At 37.5% G+C, this 26836-nt stretch overlaps 1 protein-coding gene across 1 annotated transcript in view; it reads right to left on the reverse strand.

Annotated features, from left to right (window-relative positions):
* Positions 1–26511, reverse strand: part of LOC135712362 (calmodulin) — a 78738-nt gene extending 52227 nt beyond the window's left edge. Inside the window, exon 1 of the mRNA XM_065235353.1 lies at positions 26435–26511. The gene's annotated coding sequence lies outside the window, so the exon portion shown is untranslated. The remainder of the gene's footprint in view (positions 1–26434) is intronic.
* Between the last annotated feature and the right edge of the window lie 325 nt (positions 26512–26836).

Genomic DNA, 26836 nt, shown 5'->3' on the forward strand with positions numbered 1-26836 from the left:
AGGGAAGTCGAGAAATCTTCCATCCCGAAAAATTTCTAGACCGGACCGGGAATCGAAGCCAGCCACCTTCATTGCGCCTTTCCCGACTGAGCTAAAGGGATCGGTTTGGATTGGTAAAGCTTTGAAAATCTAAAACTCATTTCTTTAACTTCTAAGTCCAAACGTTTAGATTTTCGCTTTCGAAAATTAATTAAAATAGTAAATACCGATAAATACCGATTTTTTTTAAACTTTTGATACCGATAAGCTTGAAAACAATCTGGCAACGCTGAGTGAAAATAATATAGATTTCTCTGACGTTTGTAAAATGCACAAGTATTAGTGCAGAACTTGGTGTAAATCATTAATATTAGTGCAAGAATACAATTGAATTTACTCAAAGCTCTGCACTAATACTTGTGTAATTCACAAAAAGTCAGAAAAGTCATGGAAGAAGTGTTGATCATAACGTGCAGAGGGTGAAAACTTATATCTAGATCGCCACCAGACGCTGATCATGAGTTGATTTGGTGAATGCGTTCCAGTTGAGGGATGTTCTTATGATTTTTTTCCATTACTTTTAATTCGCGTTTACTACGTTTGGTGGTATGGGTGCGATCGTCAAAAATGTGTTTGTGTGATACGATACGTTCCTTTTTTTCTTTTCTTTTTCTCTCCCTTCAGTGTCAGTGTCAGTGAATCGATTATCATTGATCAGTGCTGATAAAAATCATTTCAGTACACTCAACACTGTAAATGAAGACAATCCTGACAGATAGAACAACTGTCTGCATGAATTTGAATTTTGGTATAACAACATTCTCTTGATCTATAGGCAACCTCTGAGTATAGAATTTGATTTAAATTTTGTTTTCGTGGCTAGATGTTCATTATTATCGCCTGAGTTGTTGTAAATATTCGTCTTAATCTTGGCGGGGATGATGTTTGAGTATCGAATGCAAAATGATTATTTTCATTTTACTCAAATACAGCGCTGAAGAACGTGTCATGTTGGTTTTAACACTCATATTGGTTTTTACACTCAGATTATTGCCGCTTGCTGAATTGATGATAATATCGAGGTTTTAGGCTTTGGGGTCGATAATATTAAACATAGTCTAGTCATATTGCTCAAAATGAATTACATCATTTTGCTTTTGAGGATCGCTTCTGATTTTGACAATTTCGGGTTGAATAATCAATCACTGATGAATATCAACAAATGCGTATTCGTTGATGTATAATGAACACATTTCTCGATTACTTTTTCAAAGAGACGTATCAGCTTTTGTAAACAATGCATTTGATCGTCGATTTAGCTTAACTGGTAGCTCGCTCACACATGCCAAAAATCTCCCCCTACCTGATAGTGGTGTTAGTATGTTCATTTCGCTCGTAAGCGAAGCAAAGATTTTCAAACAAATGTAATTCATCGACACTGGGTTGAAGCACTACTCCTTACTTGTGATGGTAAATGATACAAACAGCTACAACTCTATCTACTACAACACTGTCATTGATGCTGTAGTGGTGTGAGTGTACATCACGCACTATCGCTCGCAACTACCATAGACATAGCTGCTAGACTTCGTTTTGATTACATTTCTATTCAATTATCATTAACGACCTACCATTGGTTATGTAATGTAATGTGTAATGTTATGCAAGAGGCTCGGTTGTCTAGTCCAACTGTGTTTGCTTACTGAGCAGAAGACCGTGGGTTTTAGCCCAGGCCCCTTTACCTTTACTGAATTGATAGGGTCGAATCATTTACCTTCCAGTCATTCTAAAGAAAGCAAGCCTTATTCACGTCAATGTTGGAAATCAATACATTATATCAAAACTACGATCGCATCACTTATCAATATACTAACAAAATGTCCCTCCTGTGACCCTTTGAAATCAGAGGTAAACACGGTCCCCAAAACAACAAAGGTCGCTCTAAAACTATTCCTTCCCTACTCCCACCTGATTGCAAGGACGTGGCCGGTGCCGATACTGATCTTTAAAATTTGGAGTCACTGGAACCTGTGCAGTTTCATTGGTTCTGATCAATCACGGAGTAGCTAAGCTAAACATTTAAATGATTATTTTACCCACCCATATAATCAATAAGTCCGCTAATAAGCCTTTCTGTAATACTCTCAATTCTGTTTTTACGTGATTTTGATTTTTTCGATATTGCCCTCACGCAGGATACGGTACAGCATTTACCACCTGATTTTTCTATGATTTTTTTTTGTGATTTTCTGAAACAAGTTCCATTAAATTTGGTTGCAAATTGAGATTAAACGACCCAAAATAGAGGCGAAAAAAAATTGCGTAAAACAGAATTGAGTGTATAAGGCTTTTGTGTGTCTTTGCCTTTGTTCATCTCTTTGTAATGTAAAGTTGACATACAGATAATACAATGTTTAGAAGTTCTATATTAATGCAGAACATCTATATACAGTCGATACATGGCTAAAGATGAATCAACGGGCTCATAAATTCTTTAAATTTTTAGGATGTTTTTCTTTTTATTCTTCTTCTTGTTCTTCTTCTTCTAAGAATTTTAAGCTTATTGGTTATCGCATATTAACATATTGCGTGTTCTAGATGCTCTGCCACAAATATTAATTGAGAGCTTTCAATGCCTTTACCATTTTTGCATTAGTATCATTGTGTGGCAAGTACAATCATACTCTTCTATGCTCACGGAAGTCGACAAATTTTCTATCCCGGAAAATTCCTAAGCCGGATTGTTTTGTTTTTTTCTAAAAAATTCTCCTTTGATATGGAGTTAGATAGTAAGGTAGCAGAGTCTAACTTCATGGCTCAAGACTTGAACCCATGTCTATCAAAGATTAATGGGCTGTTAAAACATGTACGGATTTACGTTTTCTAAATTTTGCAGCTGTGGCTTTCTAATACTTGAATTCATTCATAAATTTAGGCACTCAGATTAGTATAAAATCAAATTCCTGCTTTGATAACGCAACCGATACAATTCGTCCAGTCGCAGTCAATTTCTATTACCGAGCTCAGCCTTTTTTTATGAGATTAAAGGTGCTCAGTAGATGGGTTCTTTGAAGAAATTGCGGTAATAATTCATTTTTTCATATATTCATTTAAAAATGGGCCAGAATCAAAAGTTTCATCAATGTTGGTGAATTGGAACTATTATTTGGAAGTGCGGTTTGGGGTTTTCCACATTCCACGGGTCCAGTTTTTTAGAGGTTTTAAATTCAAAATAACCCCAAAACAAAAATCTGATGTTCGGTCACAAGACAATAGAAATGGTGGAAATGTAATAATTTCTGGTAAACATGTTACCAACGAATTGACTCTAGGATCCCCAGTACTTGTTTTAAAAAATAAAAATTTGAAGAACATTCATTGTCGTAAAAATATTTAGAATATACTTCAAAAAACTATCAAAGTTACCCCGTTTTACGGTACATTGAAAATAAAGTGATATTGTGCAATCATTTAAACACATTCATATTTTGTTTTATCTAAAAAGCGGGAATTTAAAATGAAAATTAACTGGCCACCCCGATTAAATGTTCCAACTCTGAGATGGAAAAACGGTTTGTGACATATATGATTTCGTTAAGTATAAACAGTCCTTATTAGTTTTTATCTTTCATAGCAGCAGTTTAATATATATTGCAATTAACAATTATATTAAACAGAAAAGAATGGAACATATAACGGTACAAATATTGGCACACAAACTCATACAGCCATGCAATGAGAAGCGCATATGTGCAGTTAATATTCCCATGCAGAATGCACGAATTCACACGGACTGCCCGTCGGACACAAAGTTAATTTAGCATGCAAGAGCTCAACAGCGAGCACATATTGCTGTGGGAGAGCAACGGAAGCGTAACGGCACAGCCAGGATTCCTACTTTTTTAAACTTCTTCTCGCCATTCTTCGCCTTGGGACAGAACAGTGAAACGGATGCCTCACGTTCGCCCGACTCCTGGCAGCACATACAGGATCGCTCCATCTGCCAGATCTTGCTGCCCGAGACCTGAATGTAGCTGGCGCAGCGGCCAATGCACGCAAAGGACGGGATGGGCTTCGGGACGCAACCCGGGTACTGAAGGACGTGGATCACCGGTGTTACCTGGCAATCGTCGGCCGTGTAGTGCTGGATGTCGTCTGTGGTTGTGTGGGTGGGGGTGTGTGGACGTGTTTTTCGGTGGTTTGAAAAGAGTTGAAAAGGAGATGAAACGGATCGTAAATCATAAGCGAATTATAATCGGGACAGCTGGAAAATTTGCTACAAATGGAAACGTAATAACAATGAGCTGTTTTTAGATGTATATGCAGACAATACGGTGGTGGTGGTTGGTCGGTGTGTAGGTTGGTTGTTGGGTGGGTGGCTGGTGGAGGTGCTTTTGTTCTGATGATGGTTTCCAGCTTGATGATGACGATAATCCGATTTTGAACGCATGAAAGTATAATGTAGGTTTCAAGTGTTATTTGATTGCTTGCTGGAATTGCACTTAATTGTATCGTGTGATTAATGGCTTTTGATTCGATTGTTATTGTTTATACAGATGTTTCTTTTCAAAGCATGCATGATATTTGAATTGTTATTATTAACGCAAGCAATGACAATTTCACGCTGTGACAGCATATATCACTTCTAATAGAAACAACGAGCTGCGCACAAACCAGAAGAGCCTCTTTAATATTGAACCTTCACCTCGTAATAACCGAGCACGTATCGTACGTGTGAAAGATTGCCTCCTGATTCTATTACCTAACCGGGCAGCAGCTTATCCTCTCGGCGTTCTGGGAGGAAACGATGCTAGTAGAATGACAGTAGTAATGATGATGTTGATGATAACGATGATGATGTCACGAGTTGTATTGAATCGGAAAAGCCAAGACCAAGATGCTTGAGCTGGGTATGGTGGGCGGATGACATCGAACCATTATCATGTCAATAGTCCCTCCGCAATCAACTAGATTCTGTCCTTCGTGGGCTTGTAGGTAGAGTATGCTGGGGTAAAAGTTTGCCCTCAATTGATTAGCTGAATTTTCAATTGAATGCCTAGCTGTGATTTTCAAATTTGTCTTGGTTCTTCGTAAAGGCTTTAACCGAGTTTGTAAAAACTTTTAAAATACGAAAAACTATGATAGGCTTGACAACTAAATTGGATATTGGAAGAGTAAGAAACGAGAATAATATTCAGCAGATTACCTGGTTGAGTATGCCCAAGTCCGCTCACGATGGGGTAAATTGAAAAAATCCAGGATAAAAATGCATGATTGTTTTCACCAAATATTTAATCAATTATATATATATAAATTCTTTATTTAAGAGATTTTTAGCCTTAGGCTAGTTCATCTCTAAATATTTAATCAATTGTGCGCTTAGGGGCTGTTCATAAACTATACCGTTTTTGAGAGGTTTAAGGCCCCCTCCCCCGTGTAGACAATCGTAGACCGTAGACACCAGCCAAACTCCCCTAAAGTGTCTACGTGGTTTATGAACAGCCTCTTATCCATTAGTTTTGCATGAAGATTTCAAATTATTTCGTGATAAATTAATTAAAAAAAACAATAAAGAATAATAATAAAGAATAATAATAAAGAAATAAAGAAAAAAATATATAAAAAAAATGTTTAGTTGAAGCAATCTGCAAATTTTAGGTAAATGTTTTTAAATAAACATTAGGTAGATGTGTCTGTGTGTAACAAAATAAGATTTATAATATTCTTGAAGAATATTTATAGTTTTTTTGCTTTGATTTGTTTTCCGTTGATCTTGTTTTCCGTACTGAATACAAATGCTGCCGATGCCAGGAAGGCAGCTTCCACACCAGGACCCTAGCTATTGACTCATCAACTCATGGACCGGGGACCTACGGCTTTACTTCCCTTCCAAAGGAAGGCGTGATCAAGGGTTTTATGCCTCAGAAAATCATGGCGGTGCCGACTGGGATTGAACCCAGGGCTTTTGGGGTGAGAGGCAATCACGGTTACCACTACATCACCGGCACCGCTAATATTTATAGTTCAATCCATTAAAACGAAGTTTAAAACTAAACTATCTCACAATCCTTCTTAACACATTCTTACAACACAGGTTGCCAAGAATTAGTTTTAAACTTCCTTAAAACTTTTATTCAACGTGTGAATTTTATAGTTCTTATGACTTCTACAAAGATAGCATAAGAACATTTTCAGAATGTTTAGATTTATTCGATGATTCTTAAAGATTACTTGAAGAATATAAATTTACTTGGTGAATAGATCGCTGCTTGCTTGACATAAAACAATAAATCTCATTCTCAAATAAAATTGAATGCAGCTTAAATTATCCTGCATCATTGATTTGGGATTACCTTCTTAGATTTCACGAACAAAACAACAATATGGTGTGATAAGTATTTTGTTGGAATTAATACAGTTTTTTTTATAACAATACATTAAACAGCACTAAAATTTTCGGTCAATATAAACTATGAAAATAACGAAAAAACAAATCGCCAAGAAAATAATGCGAAATAAAGATCTAGGGGAAATGAAAGCTTCGGCACTTCTTTTACGTTTTATGTTGTATGTGGTGACATTTTTAAGTATTATCATTTAATTTTTTCAAATGAAAAAATATCAAATTTGATTGTGTGTTTAGAATGGTTAAAAAAACACAATGTCGATTGTATCTTTATTGGTTACAGAGATATGTAAAAATGAAAATTGGTGTTTATTGAAAATCTGCATGAATGGAGAGGGCAGTCGATTTTTGTAGTTTTGGAAAAAAGTAAATAGACCCACTAATTTTGGTTCAAATCGGTGAGGGTCGATACATATGCTCGATTACTTGAGATAGAATAGCATAGAAATATACATTTTTGATAGGTTTTAGATCCCCCTCTATGGTGTCTACCAGGCAGTGTTGTTCAAATCTCATCCGTGAGATTATTCGCCAGCTTATATTTTGCTTGCGAATTTCAACTGCCAAAAAAATCAACGATTTGTACTGATTTTTAAACTTTTACCAAGCAGTTCCATTGTTCAAAAATTACAGAACATCGGAGGTCTGGATTAGTTGTGTTTTTCATTTCAAGAAAAACCTTAGAAAATGCGTTTTGTCAGTCGTCAAAATCTAATCAGATTGAAGCAAAACTGAGACTATACCGACGGGACCATTCTCTTCTCGTTTTCACAAATCTCAACTTTCAGAAGTCGTGCAGATATTAAAATTAAACTCGGTGCCTGCTTAGATACATTTTGAAGATCGTATATTAATAATGTGAACCCAAAAGCGAAGCGATTAAACAATTTTTTCGAGAAAAAAATAAGGATTCCATCAACAGTGTTCTTAAATTATTTAATCCAGTGGCCGGTTGCACATTATGTAAAAGCCAGTAACAGTTTTCGGGTTGGAAAATTTCTCTACTCCCCTGGGCATAGAGTATTATTGTATTTGTCACACAATTATACTAATGTAAAAGTCGTACAGGCATCGAAAGCTCTCAATTAATAACTGTGGAAGGGCATCTAGAACACTAATATGCTAAAAAGAAGATGGAGAAGAAGGAGAAGAAGAGAGTGAAACATAAAGTCAAATAAAATAACTATCAACCCTAAGCGTTGTTCGCACCTTGCATGACTCATCGCTTTCGTCACGTATTGTTGGTATTGGTTAAGTTTGAAATTTGAGGTCAATCGTTATTTAAGATAAGTGTACGATGATGCTTTTTAATTTATTTTCATTTGTTTTAATTCATCTTCTTAATATATCTAATCGTAGTGCTAATCCTGCCCTTGGTAATATTATTTTATTAAAATATTGTATAATTTTGCAGGCGATAACAATACATATATCTAAGAAGTATTGTTTTCTAGTCAATGATAGGTCTGCTGGTCGATTGGCTGCACTTTTGTGACAGTTCAATTGGTTGAAAATCCAGCTACTTGCTTCTTTCTCTCTTACAATGCTCTAGTCAAAAGACCATTTCGGCTGTAGATTATTATTTCAAAAGGACGTGTGTATCTTGTCATACACCCAACCGGGGGATGTAAGATTTGCTTACAATTATGTGGAATTAATCGTCAGAGGATTTTAGTGGAGACCGCATGAACCGAGGATGCGATATACCGATCTGCAATCCAATGCTAGAAAATGGAGAAAGAAAAATGTGGAGTGTATTAGTGAGTGAAATTAATCATGTCGAAAAAAAAAGTGCCGACTGGGGGGACTCGAACCACGAACTTTGCGATTATCAGACCTGTGCTGTCTCTACTGCTTTCTCCATGCTTCAGGATATGTATAGGCTAAAAGCAAACAAGAGGGCTCATTTCCTCGCATACTCGGCTTCGTTTGATTTTCTGCTGGAGAGAATAGAGGCAAGTGCGAGGGGCACGCACAAATCTTTCAAGCCCAATCAACAAATATTTAAAATCTTATCATTATTGCATTCATTAAGTTAAAGACACTCTTTAATTCTGTGAATAATTAAAATACTATACTGTCTGTCAAAAAAAAAATTGTTTTTAAATTGCATTCAATACAACACAAAATATTGGAGACCAGCCACACCTGGATGGGACGAAGAATGCACAAAATTGTATTTAGAAAAATTTGATGCTTTCAAAGCTTTTCGTATGTATGTATGTAAGTAGCCACCATCCTAGCTTGGGTCTTGCCCTGCATGCGGCTCCACTCAACAGCAAGATCAAATTCCGTCATCATTCTGAATTCAACATACTGCTGTATGAAGGGCCAAAAAGGGTTGGACGGGCCCGTAAGCAGAGACACTTACGCGAAACCCGCGGGAATAAGAGAATCTCCTTCCAACAATATGATCCAACAAAATGAATAACGAAATTCGCAATGCATGTTAAGCTTTCCACGGGATGATTTGTTTAAGAAGAGCGCGTCAAATTCATTGCAACTGTTGGAGTGAAATGTAACTCTAAAATGACAGTACACATTCCCTCCTAGACTCCGGTTGGCACTCCACTCCATGCTCCCTCCCGTCCCAGTATTTATTGTAATTTACATTATGAATTTATATATAATCATGTAATATATAATGTATATAAATAATGTAATAAAATAAAAAATATAATAAAAAATAAAGATGTTTTAGAAAATACAAATAACCTAGATTATTGGGTCCTATACACACACTTTTTGTTTTATGTGCCATGAAATGACATAATGCATCATTGTATGTTTTGAAAATATAATACTAAAGTATTGAATCAATAGACCGAAAATCGAGGTTATTTGGACATGAGACATTACATTTAAAAGGATACTACCAAACCGACCATCAAACGCACTGCCCACAAAAGCAGACACGTCCCCTCGAAAATGCAATCGAGAAATGTACAAGAACAATCCTCAACTGGAACGTACTCACCAAATCAATATATCCGGGAGTGCATTCCCGATGTCGTCGAACGGCAAAAAAAAGGGAACTCGGTGAGCAAATTTGTGATACGGAATTTTCACTGAAAACAACCGCGAATTTCACCACACCCAACTGCGAAACACGTTCAGAAGCACTTTTGGTACACTTTCGATATCAATTTCATTCGAAAAAACTTACTTTCTCAACACCGATCGTGTCAAGCTCTTTCACGCACCTTGCAGCGCATAAACTGAAATTAAAATTTTCACTCACGATGCCACAAATTTCTGGTCCGAGAGAAACAATCAAACCACGCAGCGCCAAACCTTCTGATGCTTGCAATTTTTTGATGCTTTCAAAGCTTTTCGTAGACACAAAACCTCCAAATACTTCGAGGAATATTCAAAGCTTGAGACAAAGCTGAAACAATTAGTCAAAGAAAAGAAACGTGGTTATTGGCGCAATTTCGTCGAGGGACTCTCACGAGAAACCTCAATGAACACCTTGTGGAGGGTGGCTCGGAACATGCGTAACCGCTCATCTTCTAATGAGAGTGAAGAATACTCCAACCGATGGATATTCGATTTCGCTAAAAAGGTCTGTCCGGACTCAGCTCCAGCACAACACATTCTTCGAGAAGCGTCTCCGAGCGGCAGCTCTCTGGATAGACCATTCACAATGCTGGAATTCTCTATGGCTCTTCTTTCATCGAACAACTCCTCACCGGGAAGCGATATGATTAAATTCAATCTTCTGAAAAATCTCCCAGATATCGCTAAAAGACGCTTGCTAGACTTATTCAATTCCTTACTAGAAAACAACATTATACCGCCCTTTTCCCTTGGACAACTGACAACTTCCAGAATTAGCTACATGGGCCTGCCCCAAGGCTCATGTCTTAGCCCTCTTCTTTATAACTTTTATGTCAAAGATATCGACAACTGTTTGGCAGAACAATGCACGCTAAGACAACTTGCAGATGACGGTGTGGTTTCCATAAGAGGTCCACATGCCGTGGACTTGCAAGGACCATTGCAATGTTCCTTAGATAACTTGTCTTCTTGGGCTAGGAATCTAGGGATCGAATTCTCGCCGCAAAAAACTGAACTGGTAGTGTTTACTCGAAAGCGGTACCCAGCCCAAATGCATCTTAATCTTTTGGGCAGAAACATTACTCAATCATTGTCTTTCAAGTACCTTGAGGTCTGGTTTGATTCAAAGTGCACTTGGAATACCCATATTACGTATTTGAAGCAAAAATGTCAGCAGAGGATCAACTTTCTCCGTTCAATTTGCGGCACATGGTGGGGTTCTCATCCGGGAGACCTCATAACGCTTTATAAAACAACTATTCTCTCTGTTCTGTACGGCTCTTTCTGCTTTCTCTCGGCAAGAAAATGTCACCTAATAAAATTGGAACGAATTCAATATCGTTGTCTGCGTATTGCTCTTGGCTGTATGCACTCAACGCATAACATGAGTCTCGAGGTTCTGGCAGGAGTAACACCCATCCAGAACCGTTTCTGGGAGCTCTCTCTCAGAATACTAATCAAATGCGAAGTGACGAACACACTTATAATTGAAAATTTTGAAGAAATTCTTGGGCTGAACACACAATCTCGATTTATGAGAATCTACCACCACTACATATCGTCAGATATGTGTCTTCCTTGTTACACTCCAGACCGTGCTCACTTCACCAATCGCAGTTCCTCAATTGAATATGATCTGACCATGAAACAAGCAACTCATGGGATCCCAGATCAACTTCGAACTATTATTATCCCGCGTATTTTTACTGAAAAGTACCAACACGTCAATTGCGTGAAAAGATATTTTACAGACGGGTCACGTATCAATGGATCCACTGGCTTCGATGTCTTCAATGAAAACTCTAGCGCCTTCCGCAAACTTCAGGAACCTTGTTCTGTTTATGTTGCTGAGCTGGCAGCAATCAACTTCGCATTGGGGATGATTTCCAACATGCCCGCAGACCATTACTTCATCTTCTCGGATAGTCTCAGTTCGATTGAGGCTATTCGGTCGATGAAACAAGGTAGGCACTCATCTTATTTCCTTTCAAAGGTAAGGGAGCAGATGAGTGTGCTGGTCGGAAGATCATATATGATTACCTTTGTATGGGTCCCCTCACATTGCTCAATCCCAGGCAATGAGAAGGCGGATTTTATGACAGGCAAATTTCACACGATGAATTTTACCATTTAGTGCGTCAGAGTACCCTTTCGAGTTGGCAAACCGATTGGGACAATGGAAATCTTGGACGGTGGTTACATTCAATTATTACTAATGTTTCTTCGAGAGCGTGGTTTAAAGGCTTGGGCTTAAGTCGTGACTTTATTCGCGTGATGAGTAGACTTATGTCCAACCACCACTCGCTAGATGCGCATCTCAATAGAATAAACCTCGTGGACAGCAACATATGTCGGTGTGGAAACGGTTACGACGACATCGATCACGCAGTTTGGCAATGTACGGATAATGACGCCGCCAGAGAGCGACTTTTGAATACCCTCGAGGCCCAAAGAAGACAACCCTATATCCCTATCAGAGACGTGTTGGGTACCCGCGATCTCTGCTATATGCAGTCGTTTTATGTGTTTCTGCAAATGTCTAGTATAAGAATTTAATTCGTTTGTCTTTTGTATCTCTTTATTAGTTTTTGTTTGTCTTGTCCCCCGTCTCGATGAGCCTCATCGTCGCCCACTGGTCACCATAGCCGGTCGAACTCCAGCCGAATCTAGAACCACACTACCGTTCATACTGGCGACAACGCTCTGATGAGGCAACGATACCCTACTGCCAAGCTCCTCCCCTTTTCCTATCCTTCGACAATGTACCCCTCTAACCTCGAGTAAGCTGCGAGTATCCGGCCCAACTCCTACTAGACATAGAATTAAGTGAATTTTGTTACAAACAAAGAACAATGAATTATCGGCTCCGTAAAGCTAACGCGATTGAGCCTTACAAATAAACGAACTAGATAAAAAAAAAACACAAAATATTATTATTTACATTAATTATCGCTAAATATTTGTTAATTATTTTCAATACTGCTTTAAATATTTTGTTTGTTTTTTCAATGCTGCTTGAAATATTTTAATTATTAATAAATATTTGAACGGTATTTTTATTACTACGCAGTCAAATCGATGAGTGCACGCCCCACGGACAAGTGTGTGCGTTCTATGGATGCTCATGTGGGCTGCATCTCGCTGCTTAAGGGGAGCCTTTCGTTGTGTACTGGAGAACACCACCACTCACCACTCGGTAATTGAATAAACACCGTTTGGTGAGACCGGATGGAATTCAACTTTGAAATCTGTGTTAGAAAAATTGCTTTTCGCAGGCAACCGGTAATAATTTAATTTATCATAGTAACAGTTGTACATTCGTGCAATTTTAAATAGTTACATTTATAAAAATGATAAAGTCATTTAACAGATGCGTAGAAATATTTCTGATCGATTGGTTGAAATATTGAAATTGGTCCAGGGGCAGCTGAGATATTAACTTTTAAAATCTTTCAAAATTTTGTTACATGTTCCATTTCCGGTTTTAGCCAAGTGTACCCCCATATAGAAATCAAAGAAGTAGTACTACGTCAAAATCATAGCTCGAAAACCGTTGATAGTATTGAAATTGTTTCTGAGAAGAACTTCTAGAGCATCGAACTACCTAGAAATGATTAAAATATCATTAGGAATATTATTGCCTCAAATAATTCTGTATCTTTTAATCACAAAACAAACTATGTTCTTACAATAGGATTGGTGATCCAAAAGGGAGCAAAAGATGATCAAAATAATCCGAAAAAAAAATTAAGTCCATTCTAGTGGGGATATAATAAGAAGCTGTTCACGTAGACAGTTTTTTGGGATTCTTGACCCCCCCCCCCCCTGCATAGACAATTTCCAGACAAATAAAATTAAAATGGATATGGGCCGTGGATAATTGCTACCCCCCCCCCCCCCTTAACTGTCTTCGTAGTTTATGAACAGCCCCTAAGGCAAAGAGAAAAATGTCAAGGAAGGGGACTGGATTGGCCTAGGATTGAACTCCCGACGTTCAGCACAGTAAGCGAAAACGGTAACCTCAAAGCTACCTAGACTAGTCCCCACATCTTTCCTAAACTTTTAAAACCCCTGAATCTGCGAGATCTGATACTTCAGCAGATTGTATATATCTTGGAATTAATCATACATCCGAGAAGTACTGCATCGTTCTTCTACCAGAGATTTTTAGAAAATAAGCCAGTAAATTTTGAATTGTATAGGCCTATCATAAACAAAACCAACCGAAGCTCCAGAAGAAAAAATCTCATAATTTTGTTCCATATTAAATTTCTAGTGGTAGGAATCGTCATTTCAAACTGCTTGAATGATTTCATATGCTACACACTTAGGAAAATTCATATAAATTTAGGTGCTCTGAGACTGACATATACGAGCGTCAATTTTGACATAAAATTGAGTCATAATAGACGCGAAATTCAGCTCAATCGACCGTACTTTTCGTCGATTATATTAAAAAAGCTTGAAGGCCGCCAAGTAAACGCACCTACTTTTATACCAGTGTCCATGGCACGGATAAAATGTGAATAAAATCAATGAATTTTTAAAGCTTTGAATCTTGAAGTTTTAAAATAAGGCTTCCTTAGATATTGATCTTAAAATTAGAGGTTATTTAGATCAATCAATTCAAACAGTGAGGTACGGAGATGAACCAGCCCCGAGTTGAAAATCTCCCAAATAAAGAAATTCAATCCAATTGAACAGTGAGGCTGAGGACCGCCCACAGCTATTAACAGTTGCCTTTCTACAATGCGTGGTATTTTCATATCATCCTAATAATTTGGAGAAAATTCAGAAACTACTTGATCGTTAGGAATCCTTAGATCTTTTGAGAACCTACCATTAGTTCTGATTAGAACTTTCAAAACTTCCACGATAAGAAAAATTCTCATAACTCCAGGAATTTCTGGAATTCCTGCAACTATTGAGCTCGCGCAATGAACATTCCAAGCATCAACTTTGGTTTTATCATGCTCTTGTAGACCATGGTCCCTTCAATGCTTAAAAATCTCTATAAAACTTGTAATGTTACTTGGGATCTTACTACTACATATAAGGGGTCATACTTTAAATTTGTCACGCTTAATTGAGGAAAAATTAACCCACCGCCCGCTTTTCGTCATGTTTTTCCTAATGCATGCTTGTTACAAAGTCTTAGACCCCCTCCCTTCTCCCCTCCTTAGAGTGTGACATAATATATGCATCACCCCTGATGCGCCCTCAGCAACCGCCATAATTAGTTTTTAATTCTGTGCTTGTGAAGATATGTTATGATACACTTTTTGAACTAAAATGTTGCCCCATCTTACCCTTTTATGAATGTGGCAGCAAATCAATTTTGTTGTTGGACGTAACCCATACTCTACCCCAACGAGCATCGTGAGAGACTAAAGCATTTATTCGCCAGTTGCAAAGGAGTCCGTTTGGTCGCGTTTGTCCTATCCGGTACGTTTGCTACCCGTTCATATTGTCCGGACTTTGTATTCAGGGGCCTTTGCAGCTGGTTCGTTGGTAGGCGGCACGTGGTATATATGTTCATTTGAATGTGGAATCAATCCCTTAAGGGTGACTAAAGCATACGGAAACTGAAGAAGGCACATCTCTATGGTTTAGTCCATGCAAAGTGAGATGTAATTGGTACTGCTACTCAGTCGGAAATGTTTTACCGTTTATCGAATATATATCATTATCAATACATAGTCCACTCTTCGATATTCCGTACACATCGAAATGGACGAGAAGATGTTGTTTTACACACCACCCAGGCAGCTATGGAAATGTATCTTTTTCGATGACATGCTTCCTAAAACCACAAAACCGTTCGTTTTTGGCATGGGGTTCGATTTTGGCACCCTGCGAAAATCGAACGGATTTTGAAAATAATTTATTTTTGCCAGTTGTGATTACAATTTTTAATAAAAGATTTATTGTTAATAACTCCTAAACATGACTTACAGTGGTCTAAAATCAACGAAATCATAATTAAATTTCAAATCAATACCGTTCGGTACGATTTTGGAATCACTAAATTTTCAGGATTGTTGGTAAATCGAATTGACTGTAATAGTAGCTGCTCAGATTTACTGTCATGCCCGTTTTTTAGCTAGAACCTTTTAAGGAAGCTTTTAAAACAATCATCTTAATGAAGCTTCTAATAAAAGATTCTAAAAGAAGATTCTAAAAGAAGATTCTATAAGCAGATTCTAAAAGAAGATTCTAAAAGATGATTCTAAAAGAAGATTCACAAATAATATTCTAAAAGACGATTCTAAAAGCACATTCTAAAAGAAAATTCTAAAAAAAAGGCTTGTCGCGAGCAGGACTGTAAATATACGTAGATACGCAGTAATTGAGCGATTTTTAAAGCTTCATGCAGCATTCATTGATATGTACGATCACCTTTTTCTTGGTCAATTTTTCATATCATTTTATAAACTAAGTAGTTATTATGTTGTCTGAATTCCTGCGATTTATCTTAGGACAACCCACATCTTGTTAATTTTCATTTATCAGCAATATCCTTCTAGGCATCTGCTGGTAGGTATTTCTCAACTAAATTTTTGAGTTTCTTGAAGAGGATGGTCCCATTCAACGCCCACACTTCATCAAATATTACCAATACAAACTTTTGCTACCGAATTCGCCGAACGACGATAACAATCAAACATTAATTTCGAGAACGATTTGCTTTTCCTTTCTCAGTTTCCTGCTTTCATACCGTTAGCCATCAAATTAACCTCGCGCGATGGGAAAAAATCAATTCCGGTTTGTTTGCAAATTACTTCCTTTCTAGATTCGATGGGAACATTCTTTTTCCTGTCGTCACCCGCATGTTGTATAGTAGGGTGCTTCATTTTGAAAAAAAAAAAAAGTGTTAAATTTATTATAGGCCACCCTCCAGTTCGATTCATAAACTCCAAAATATGAGCCTGTGCAAAAATTGATAAAGATCGCGAAATTGATTTGAAATGTGTATGGGAATGACTGATGTGGAAGAATTTAAAAATCACTTATATCGCCTTAACTTTGGGTTCTGCTGGTCCAAATGATGAAACAAATTAATATGGTGTTGCTATGACAATGACCAAAAAGCCTGTTGTTGTTACGAACAGTAGAGTCGGTGTATAATGAGTCACGCCAAGAGTGAAGCCAAGTCTACCTATTGAACTGTCAAAACGGCTACCTATCGTGCAAAGTAAATAAACATTACGATGCTATGAAAGGTTCACGAAAGGTATTGCAATAAAATATAAAATATAATCGAAGAAATGAGCATAAACACGCCGTGAGCGTTAAATTGTCATGGGATACGCTCGGTAATGATTAGTAATGAGAATTTCTACTATTTTTTGTTAAGATAATTTGACAAAATCACTGATATATTAATTTACTACAGCCGCAGTATTATTTCTCTCGCTAGAAGTCATTTGAAGTTGTTGTAGAAGTCCTCTGTTGCCAAGTGAAAAGAATTGGAATCTTTCGAAAACCGTGATGCGAGTTCAACTGTTTTTCTCTTGGCGTGACTCATTATACACCGACTCTAACGAACAGAAATGCGAAAAAATATATAAAATATAATAGATTGACAGTTGAAAATGTGCAAAACAACACCACCAATTTCATCACAACAATAACAGGCTTGTTTATCATTGACAACCACATATCAATTTTTTTCATCGTTTGGACAACTGCAACCAAAGTTAGAGGAATGTTAGTGAAACTCAATAATTTCCCATAGTAATTCACCGAAATCTCCATACAAACTTCAATCCATTGGAGCGACTTCTAAACCTTCAGCAATCTTTAGCATAGACTCATTTTTTGAAGTATTGAATCGAACTAGAAGGTGGCCTATAAGAAATTTATTACTTTTTTCAAAATGCAGCACCCTATTGTACAGTACACCATTTAACACAGTCATTCGATATCCGGTGAAGAGCGAACGGAACGGACGCTGTGCGTTTGAGTACGATTCCCCGGACGTGACAACCTGATGCGCTTGTAATTGCGTTCCAATCGTCGTCCTGGGGCTGGTTGAGGCTGGATTTGTCAACAGAGTCGTAGACTGTTTGCCTGAGGAAATATTTACCGTGACCAGCAATCAACAAATACACTTGACCTGCGACAGCGTTCCCGTCGTCGTCCGAATATTGTTGTCTCCACTGAAGGTCCATGACAAACAGATCAGAGTTTCATTACCACTTGTACGTTCTTCCTATTGGCTTGCTACGTTCTCTGTGGAAATTGTGTATGCTCTCAACTTATGTCCAACCCAATCAGATCGGACCTTGAATCGATCCCGGCGCCTCCAGCATGGTCGGTGCGCCTCCAGCATGGTCGGTGCGCCTAACCGCATTCGGCTGTTCAGAAGTCCACTTGTATATTAGATAGACGTATTCATGGAGCAATGGAAACTGGGTTTCCTATCGTTGTCGTTTATCACCAGTAGGTAGGTTCAAAGGCAATCGAAGGTGGGCGTGGATGACAATAAAAGTACAGTTAACTCAATATCAATATTGACTTGAATGATGGCATTTCAGCGGTCTTTTCACAGTTTCTGCTTCCTTAGGATGTACTACAATTTTTAAAGTTATTCACAAAGTTCTGGCTTGATCGGCATTCTTAATGTATTCTTATTTATAGATAATTTATTTATTTGACAATCACATGCAGTGTAAGACTATTGTCTTTTAAATGCTACAATAATTTAATAGTTTGTGATAAATAGAGGGCGTCACAATTCAATGAGACCATGCTAGCCCATTTTTTCAACAATATGAATTTTAGAACAGAATGGGCTGATGCAAATATTACTTTCATTTTATGTCCGAAATCACTCAACTAGGTCGAGTAGTAAGGGGCAATAACAAGGAACGGAAAAAAATGTATTTTTTGAATGAATTAATTTTCAAATGAGCACCAATGGTATGGACGCCAGGAAGGCTGCTCCCACCTGGACCTACCTATCGACCCATCAACTCATTAATCAGGGACCAACGGCTTTCCTTCCCTTCCGAAGGAAATCCGACGGCTCCCACTGAGATTAAACCCAGGCCTTTTGAGGTGAGAGGTAATCACCACTACACCACCTGCGCTGCTATTCATAATAAATTAATAATTACAAAAATTTAAAATGATGTTGTGTAGTTTTAGGAAAAAGCGAAGAAAAGGACAATTTTTAATAAGGCTGAATTTTGTTTTGCCCCTAAATATTGTGTAATTTTTGAAGGGAAGAAGTGACATAAAATAAAATTAAAATTTTAATCAGCCTTTAAGATTAAGAAATAATTAAAATTCATATGTTTCAAGCTTCATCGTTCATCGAATATAAATACAGACATTGAAAGAAATAAGATCTACGAGTTTGGACAGGTTGTTATAATTAACCTTGATACTCAACTTTCTCTCATTTTCTTTAGAAATATAATTTCGAGACAGTGTGGGGTAAATGTTCCACTAATGATGTGTGCCATTTAAATCCCACATGCCACTGTGCCACAGAACCACTGATACATTTTTTTTAGTTGGTAGCATTGCCACCTGTGGCGTTTATAGTTAATTGCCTTGGCGTTTGAAGTTTAAACACTACCGCCATCTGATGAGCGTGCTACCCATGCTAGTGCTCTCAACAGATTATTATTATTTAATTTTTATTATTATTTAATTTTATTCATCGGACTATTGTCTACATGAAACAACCTTAAAGCTAAAACAATTCAAGTGTTTCTAATCCGTGCCAAAAAGCGAGATGAAGATTCCCCAAATTCGAATAATTCTTCGACAGCCGTAAACGTACGCATCATAGTTGTTAGTGGTTCGTTGTAACCGAACGCCGTTCGATGGTACCGCGGTTGGAGAAGGGTACCACTTCGTAATGTTCTCGGTGGTACTCGGATATCCAACAGCGAGAGAAGCCTCGAGCAGTCGACCTCACCATTCAATAGCTTGGCAACAAAAACTGCTTGCTGATTTTTCCGTCGGCATTCCAGAGTATCCAAGCTCAGCAGATTGCAGCGATCAGAATACGGCGGGAGATTTTGCGGATCACGCTATGGTAGATTACGTAATGCTATCCTGATAAACTTGCGCTGAACACTTTCGATCCTCAAGCTCCAAGTCAACTGATGAGGAAACCAGACCAAGGAGGCATTTTCCAGGATTGGTCGCACAAGTGAGCAATAGAGAGCTTTCAGGCAGTGTGGGTCAATGAAGTCCTTCGATATTTTCGACACAAAACCTAGCTGGCGATTCGCCTTTGTGATCAGAGCAGAGCGGTGGAGGTTGAACGTCAACTTATGGTCCAGTAGAACACCAAGATCGCTGAACTGGTCGGTTCTTTGAAGAACCACACCGTTGATGGCATAGTCAAAAACAATCGGCTGCCTGATGCGGTAATACGACATTACCATACATTTAGGAATGCTGAGGGTAAGCTTATTCCGACGACACCAATCAACGAACAGATCCAATACCGATTGAAGACGAATGCAATCCTCAGCAGTCCGCACCACGAAGTGCAGCTTTAGGTCATCGGCATACGCAAGCTTACAGCCATCTCCAAGTAGAAGAAGTGCGTCGTTGATGTACAACACAAACAGCAACGTGCCAAGATTGCTACCCTGTGGTACACCTGACGAGTTCGTGAAATACGAGGAAGTACTGGAATCGAGTTTCACTCGCAGAGACCTGTCAGTCAAGTAGATGGCGATTGTGTTTCAGCGTCAGTGTTTTGAAGTGTCCCATGTGTTATGTATTTGTTTACGGGTGCACCTTTTCTATTTAATCAACTAAATGGAGATATTCAGCTAGCCGGCTATGATTTTCGCTGCTAACAGTCATTTTATATCGTACGGTACTCTGATAACGATAATTAATTGAATTACGCAGACTTTTAATGTCGTACTGCATGCTTTTAATCTGAAATTAAAGGTCCAGAAAAAAAAAGCATAAAAAACATCATCGTCATCTATTCTTCCCCATCACCGTTTAACGACATCATTAACGTCAAAACTCTGCAACGAAAGAAACTTTGAGGCTGTATTGATGTACTAATAATGGACCTCTTGGTGGTTGCAGTTCTCTCGACTGCAAATTTCACACTCATAATTTTCCAATCTCTTAATTTAAAATGGCTACATTCGTCTTAATTAGCGATTAAAACTTCTAACGTAATAAAACTACATTTGAATACATTGTCTTAAATGTTTTTCAATATCAATCTTACTGTCCACGCAAATACGTCCTTCGCAACTGACACAAGAAGCTGATAATTCTCGGAGTGGATAAAACATTTTTATTTCGCAACATTATACTTGTATAAATGTATGTATTTCCATAGTGATAAACTTTGCAAACATCAAGTTTAATGATTATTTCAAGTAACTCGTTGATCATTTTGGTGCCACAATAATTTTTGATATGCTAAATGCTTCAAAAATGTTCAATTTCCCATACATTTTTATATAGCGTCCTTATCTTTATTGACGAAGGTGAAAATCTCATCTTTATTTATTTCTCCTATGTAGGGGAAATGGCTCTAATGTTGGCCTATGGTTCTAAGATTGGGCCCATCGCTAAAAATCTGCTATTTATCAATTTTATTTGGATGAACGCGTCATTGGAACGGTACTAATGGATATTTTTTGTCGATATTGAAAATTTAGTCGATTGCTGAATTTATGTATGGGCCCAAATTAGGGACATTTAGACCGACATTACATCCATTTCCCCTATATGATTCAATTGGTCCTTTCTTAGGCTCATATTGCAGTATGATCTTCTTCTTATTCGCATTTCAAGCTTATTGCTTAGCGCATATTAGCTTATTGCGTGCTCTCAACTTAGTGTTCTAAATGCACTTCCACAGTTATTAAATGAGAGCTTTCGACGCCAATAGCAATGCATGAATTTGTATATTGTGTGGCAAGCACAATGATACTCTATGCCCAGGGAAGTCGAGAAAATTTCCAACCCGAAAGATTCCCTCGACCGGCCCGGGAATCGAACTGACTAGGCTATGAGGCCCCGGATATTGCAGTATGATATTGTAGCTTTTAGATACACATGATTTAGATTTCCTCTGAGAGTAGCCATGCTTTTTTAAGTGTCCTTAATTTATTTCTACCAGTGCAGTGTGATCCTTAATGGCATAAAGTGGAATATTATTCTTAAAGTCTGTGATCGCGCACCGGCAGAAGTTTCCTGCGTTGTGTAATAACTGATGAAAGTAAAAAACCGATCGATTATCATCTGGCTATCCTGCCACGGCGGAGACATACGAACTATAGATGTTTATTTATTGTAAAATAAAAGAACAGTACATAACAAGCAATGACAATGGTACGAAGACAAGTGGAGACATATGGGTAGTATAAAAGATGAACTAGCCTTCGGCTGAAAATCTCTATAATAAAGTTTTTAAAAAAAATCGATGGGTAGATACAGAAGCTAATTTATGTTAAGGTTAGAGGCAGTAGTAGTAGCTTGCACGGACAGCCAGACCTGTTCATTTTAGCCATAAAGTCTCATCAGAATATTTGTGTGTACTAATATCCTCTACAATTTTAATGTAAAAAAAATTAATCATATCTTACTATGATAAAAATAGAAACACTTACTTTTTTCCTTGAACATATAGAGGAATTATGTCAAAACAAGTTTCTTGTAGAAAATGTCAAAAAAGTCACTTTGCTGAAGCAGTTGAAATTCTAAGTCCAGTTTTTTCAGAGTTATGGATATTTTTTAAATTTTTTTTTTCGAACATAACTTTTTAGTGATTCATTTTTTCAGCACACAATCTTGTAAACAATTGCCAGAACCGCAAAAAAATTTTTTTGTCGAAGACTGTAAGTCGGTATAATTATTCCTTAAAGAGTTACAGTACATTGTTGATATTTTTCGCGTCATTTTGACACTATTACTTAAATATTTCATCGTAAAGTCTGGAGCATGTTTTTCTAGCAATTTTCCATACAAAATTTTAGCGAGAAACGTTTTTTATATCTTTATTAAGGAAACTTTCAGCCCTGGGCTGGTTCGTCTCCGAGCGAGAAAAGTGTTCCCTAGTAATAAACGCTCAAATTGACCCATATTTTGTATGAAAAGTGCCCGGATGAAATATTTCATTAGTAGTCTCAACATGACGGAAAAAGTTCTCTCATTCAAATGGTGAAGGTTTCGGAAATGCTGATTTTTGTTTTGTTTTAAAGTTATTCTCACAAAGAGCTTAAAAAAATCTATAGGCAACATATAACCAAATGAATATTGGCTTCGCAAATAGCTCTTTTAACTAGAAATAGAACGGCGCCGGTGGTGTAGTGGTAAGCGTGATTACCTCTCACCCCAGCAGGCCTGGGTTCAATCCCAGTCGACGCCGCCAGGATGTTCTGAGGCATAACATCTCTGATCACGCCTTCCTTCGGATGGGAAGTAAAGCCGTTGGTCCCCGGTTCATGAGTTGATGGGTCGATAGGTAGGGTCCAGGTGTGGGAGCTGCCTTCCTGGCACGTCGGTAGCATTGGTGCTCAGCACGGAAAACAAGATCGACGGAAAAAAAACAAACCAAAGGGAACTAGAAATAAAAATGAGTTTAAGCCATTTCTGGTTGCTTTGTAACAGCTAACTTATAGCTATTATCATAGCCTGAATTTTTTTTCTGGCTGGTGTCGATAAATGCTGTCATTTTTCAATTCGTTATTATTAAAGGTAATGAATTTAGCGTAAACTGCTGCTAGAGGGTTCGTTATTTCGTTAACCATTAGAGCAGTTCCAAGCCAAATGGTCAACCATTCTCATTTTTACTAACACTTTGCAATTTTGAATCTCGTAAAAAACTTTTAAATGGCGTATTCGAGGTTTTTCAACAAATTATAACTTAAAAAATTCATTTCCAATCGAAAAGACGTCTGAGACAAAGTTTTAGCAAAAAAAAATCCTTTTCAGGAAACATACAAAGGGTAGAATATTAAACTTAATTTTGGGTTAAATTATCCAAAAAAATGTTAAAATTTAAATTAAAAAAATTTACCTTCTTTTTTGAATATTTGAAGGGGACATTCACCTCTTCAAAAATACTTTTTTTTTGCACGTTTATATTTTTCGAAAATATCTGGAAAAAGTATTAAAAAAAATCTAAGAAATCCGCAGATTTACATTTAAAATATGTTTTCTATCCCATCATGAAAAAATTGGACACTCAGCAATTTTTTTTCCTTGATTTGTTATCCGTCGTTCTTGTTTTCCGTGCTGAGCACCAATGCTATCGACGCCAGTGAGGCAGCTCCGCCCAATTGAATAATATTGAACCATCGTCTAGCGGAACCTGAAGAAGACCCAATCAACTGTTAGTAGCGAGAAGCAGTTTAAGGCAAACTGGCGTACTGTGGCGAACAAATTGGACGAGGTGGCTGTACAGAATATGATGGCAGGAGTTAAACGAAAGGCCTGCCAATTCGGATTCGGTCAACCGGAAGCATAGCTGAATATTTTTTGTGCATTGTATACTAATTGAACTTAAAAAAGATTTATTTTTTATTTTTAATAAAAAAAAATCAATTTACACGTATTCTTGTTTGAAAAAATTTTGATCGCAACACCCTTTATTATATAAGATTAATCGAATGTTTTATATGGGCTACTGCACACATTGATACTTAGTTTAATAAAAAAATCCACTTTCAAGTTAATGGCAAGAAGCTTTGCAACCCTATGATCGTTTTTTTGAATGCTGAAATTGTATGCTATTGAACGTTATATAAAATTGAAATTTATGCAGTACCATCTACTTTTTAGCCATGGGAAATTCGTCGAAGCTATCATTGGAGTATCATGATCAAATGCTGCCAAGATTCCTCTTGATAGGGTTAATGTTTTTAATGTCGGCCCAATTGGGTTCTTTAAGGGTATTAAGGTAAATGCATATTCGTAATCTGCATTAAAAATGGAACCCAAACCCAAAATTTAATCAATTTTGGTACACTGGAACTATTTTAAATAAGTACGATTACATTATCACCTTATTAGCGCCCCTCGGTGTCACGTTGTTTGAGAGTGAGCTGTCAGTTTGTTAGTTTAGTGTCAATCAGTGAAGTATTTATTTTGCTTTAAATCTTGATTTAAACATCGAGATGAAAGTGTGTGGGTTCGAAAAAAATATCGCTGTGCACAGAAAACGAAGCTCTTTCAGATGATGTGTAAACAACGATACATTTTTCAAAATTAAAGAACCCAATTTTTCCTAATATTCGGCCGATACATAAATTTTGAATTTTTCTCTAGCGCCCAACAATATCCATTTGTATTTCCCAAATGACGCATTGTTCCAAGAAAAAAAAATGAAGAATAGGTAATTTTTATCGATGGGCCCAATCTGTAGGGCCATAGGTCAGCATAAGAGCCATTTTCACCTATCTATCACAGAAAATTTTCTAGGTGACAACTAAAAACGCAACCCGTAATGATCGATTTCCACCGGTGATCAGTTTGCCCCCAGATTACGGTACCTTTTTTTATATGGAATAGTGTCATAACTCATACACCCACCTTATTCCTAATTTATTTGTATGCTTCATTTGGGCTCATTTGGAACCATTTGAAGTGGCATTAGAAGTTGACTCTTTTAGGAATCTAAATTTCTAAGAAAGTTCCAAACAGCGAGGAAAACCATTGTAGTAGTGAATTGATGTTGTAGAGACAGATTAGTTAATTATGCAACAAGTTGCAAAATGAAGATCTTTTCAGCACCAGTCGTACATTTATCCAACGAGGCTTGCCAAGTTGGATAATTACGACGAATGCTGAAACAATTTACAACATTTTTTTGGCACTCAAAAGTGTGTCGAAAAGTAGCCCTTGGTAGTTATTTTAGTTAGGAAAAGTTGGCCATTATGTTATTCTTAAGTAGCACTTCTTTTCGATATCCAATATCAGTCAACTGGAAATACATAACAAAACAATTTTTCGTTCATACCAAAAGGCTTTCGCTTAAAAGTTTAAATTTCGCTTGCAATTAAAAAAACATAAAATTTAACGATTACATAAACAAAAACATATTTCAGCACAATACTTTTGACTTTCCTAAGTTCTACGCATCAGTTATTTTTGACGATCATATTTATCATAGTTAAAACAATTACATATTTGAAAAAAAATTAGAAAATTATGAGCGGATAATTTTCTATTAAATTTGACATTTTATAAAATTTATTGCTATTGCGAGTCAATGTTGTCCGCCCATTCTCTTACCTCTTTATTTCGGTTATCCTGTATAAAGATACGGAGACAGCTAAATATATCTGTACAACCAGATAGAAACCTTCGAAAATGAATAATGCTAGCTACCAGATTAGGAATTCTATGCTACATTCAATTCACGCGTGGGAGGATTCCTCATCGCAGTCAGTGTAACGAGTTGTTTTCATTGGCAAAAGATAACACGGTAGAAAGTAAGAGGAGAGAAGGATTCTTTGGAATTGTTTTGGGGATGTGAAGGAAAATTTCGCTGGCTTGATTCGCGAATGTAGCACACAGGAATCGGAAATCAGATAAAATGATTTTCTGCTTTTTCTTCGGATTCAGTAGAGCAATTTCCCAACAAAGAAAAATGTGTTTTATTTCTAGATCCGAATCAGAGTTCAAGTATGTTCATCTTTGTCCCGTGTAAGTTCACGAGAATCCATTTGCGGTGAAACTAATCCCATAATCCTTCATTTTTATAGCTGATTTCCATTCGTTCTTCCTCACTGGAGCACAGAGCCATGAAAGCACAGGGGGCTGTGTATTTAATTTTGTGGTCTGCTTCGACTGAACGATGTTCGTATTTTCTTCCTTCTGCTGTGAGCTTTGAACCTCATTCACGGAATGGATATTTTCCACCTGGACACTCGCGCACTTTCACGGTTCGGCTAGCGGAAAATTAATTCTGTCCAAAACTTGAGCCAAAGCTCTGGCTTCGTTTGGCTGAACAAAGAACTACCACATCCACGTACATACACAGCACTTAACTCTGGGCAAGGGCGCGGGTGTTTGGGGTGGGACTACACAAAAATATTGGATCTTAGAACAGTGCACCAGGACATCCACTTCGAACGACTTCGTAACAGAGAATGAAGGCTATTGGGAGTTTTCCCAATGTTTTATCTCGGTGCGATTGGATGGGAGCGAGAAAATGCGTTGCATCTCGGAGCATTTGTGGGTGGTGGGTATGAACTTATTGTCAAACGCCTAATCATGGAAGGCAGTGGGTGGTGGGACTGTGACATAAGGTACTCTGATAAGCGACCGCGAGGAGAAGAGAGAGAAAGTAAGCAACATGTGTTATGTGTTTTCTCCGGTGAGAGTTTTGCAGTCAAAATTATGGGTAATGTTCTGCATATCAGTTGAAGTACCTTCCTG

The sequence above is a fragment of the Ochlerotatus camptorhynchus genome, unplaced genomic scaffold (genome assembly GCF_037179485.1).
Source record: "Ochlerotatus camptorhynchus isolate MF236.1 unplaced genomic scaffold, CSIRO-AGI_Acam_v1.1 ptg000473l, whole genome shotgun sequence".
In the NCBI taxonomy this organism is placed as follows: domain Eukaryota; kingdom Metazoa; phylum Arthropoda; class Insecta; order Diptera; family Culicidae; genus Ochlerotatus; species Ochlerotatus camptorhynchus.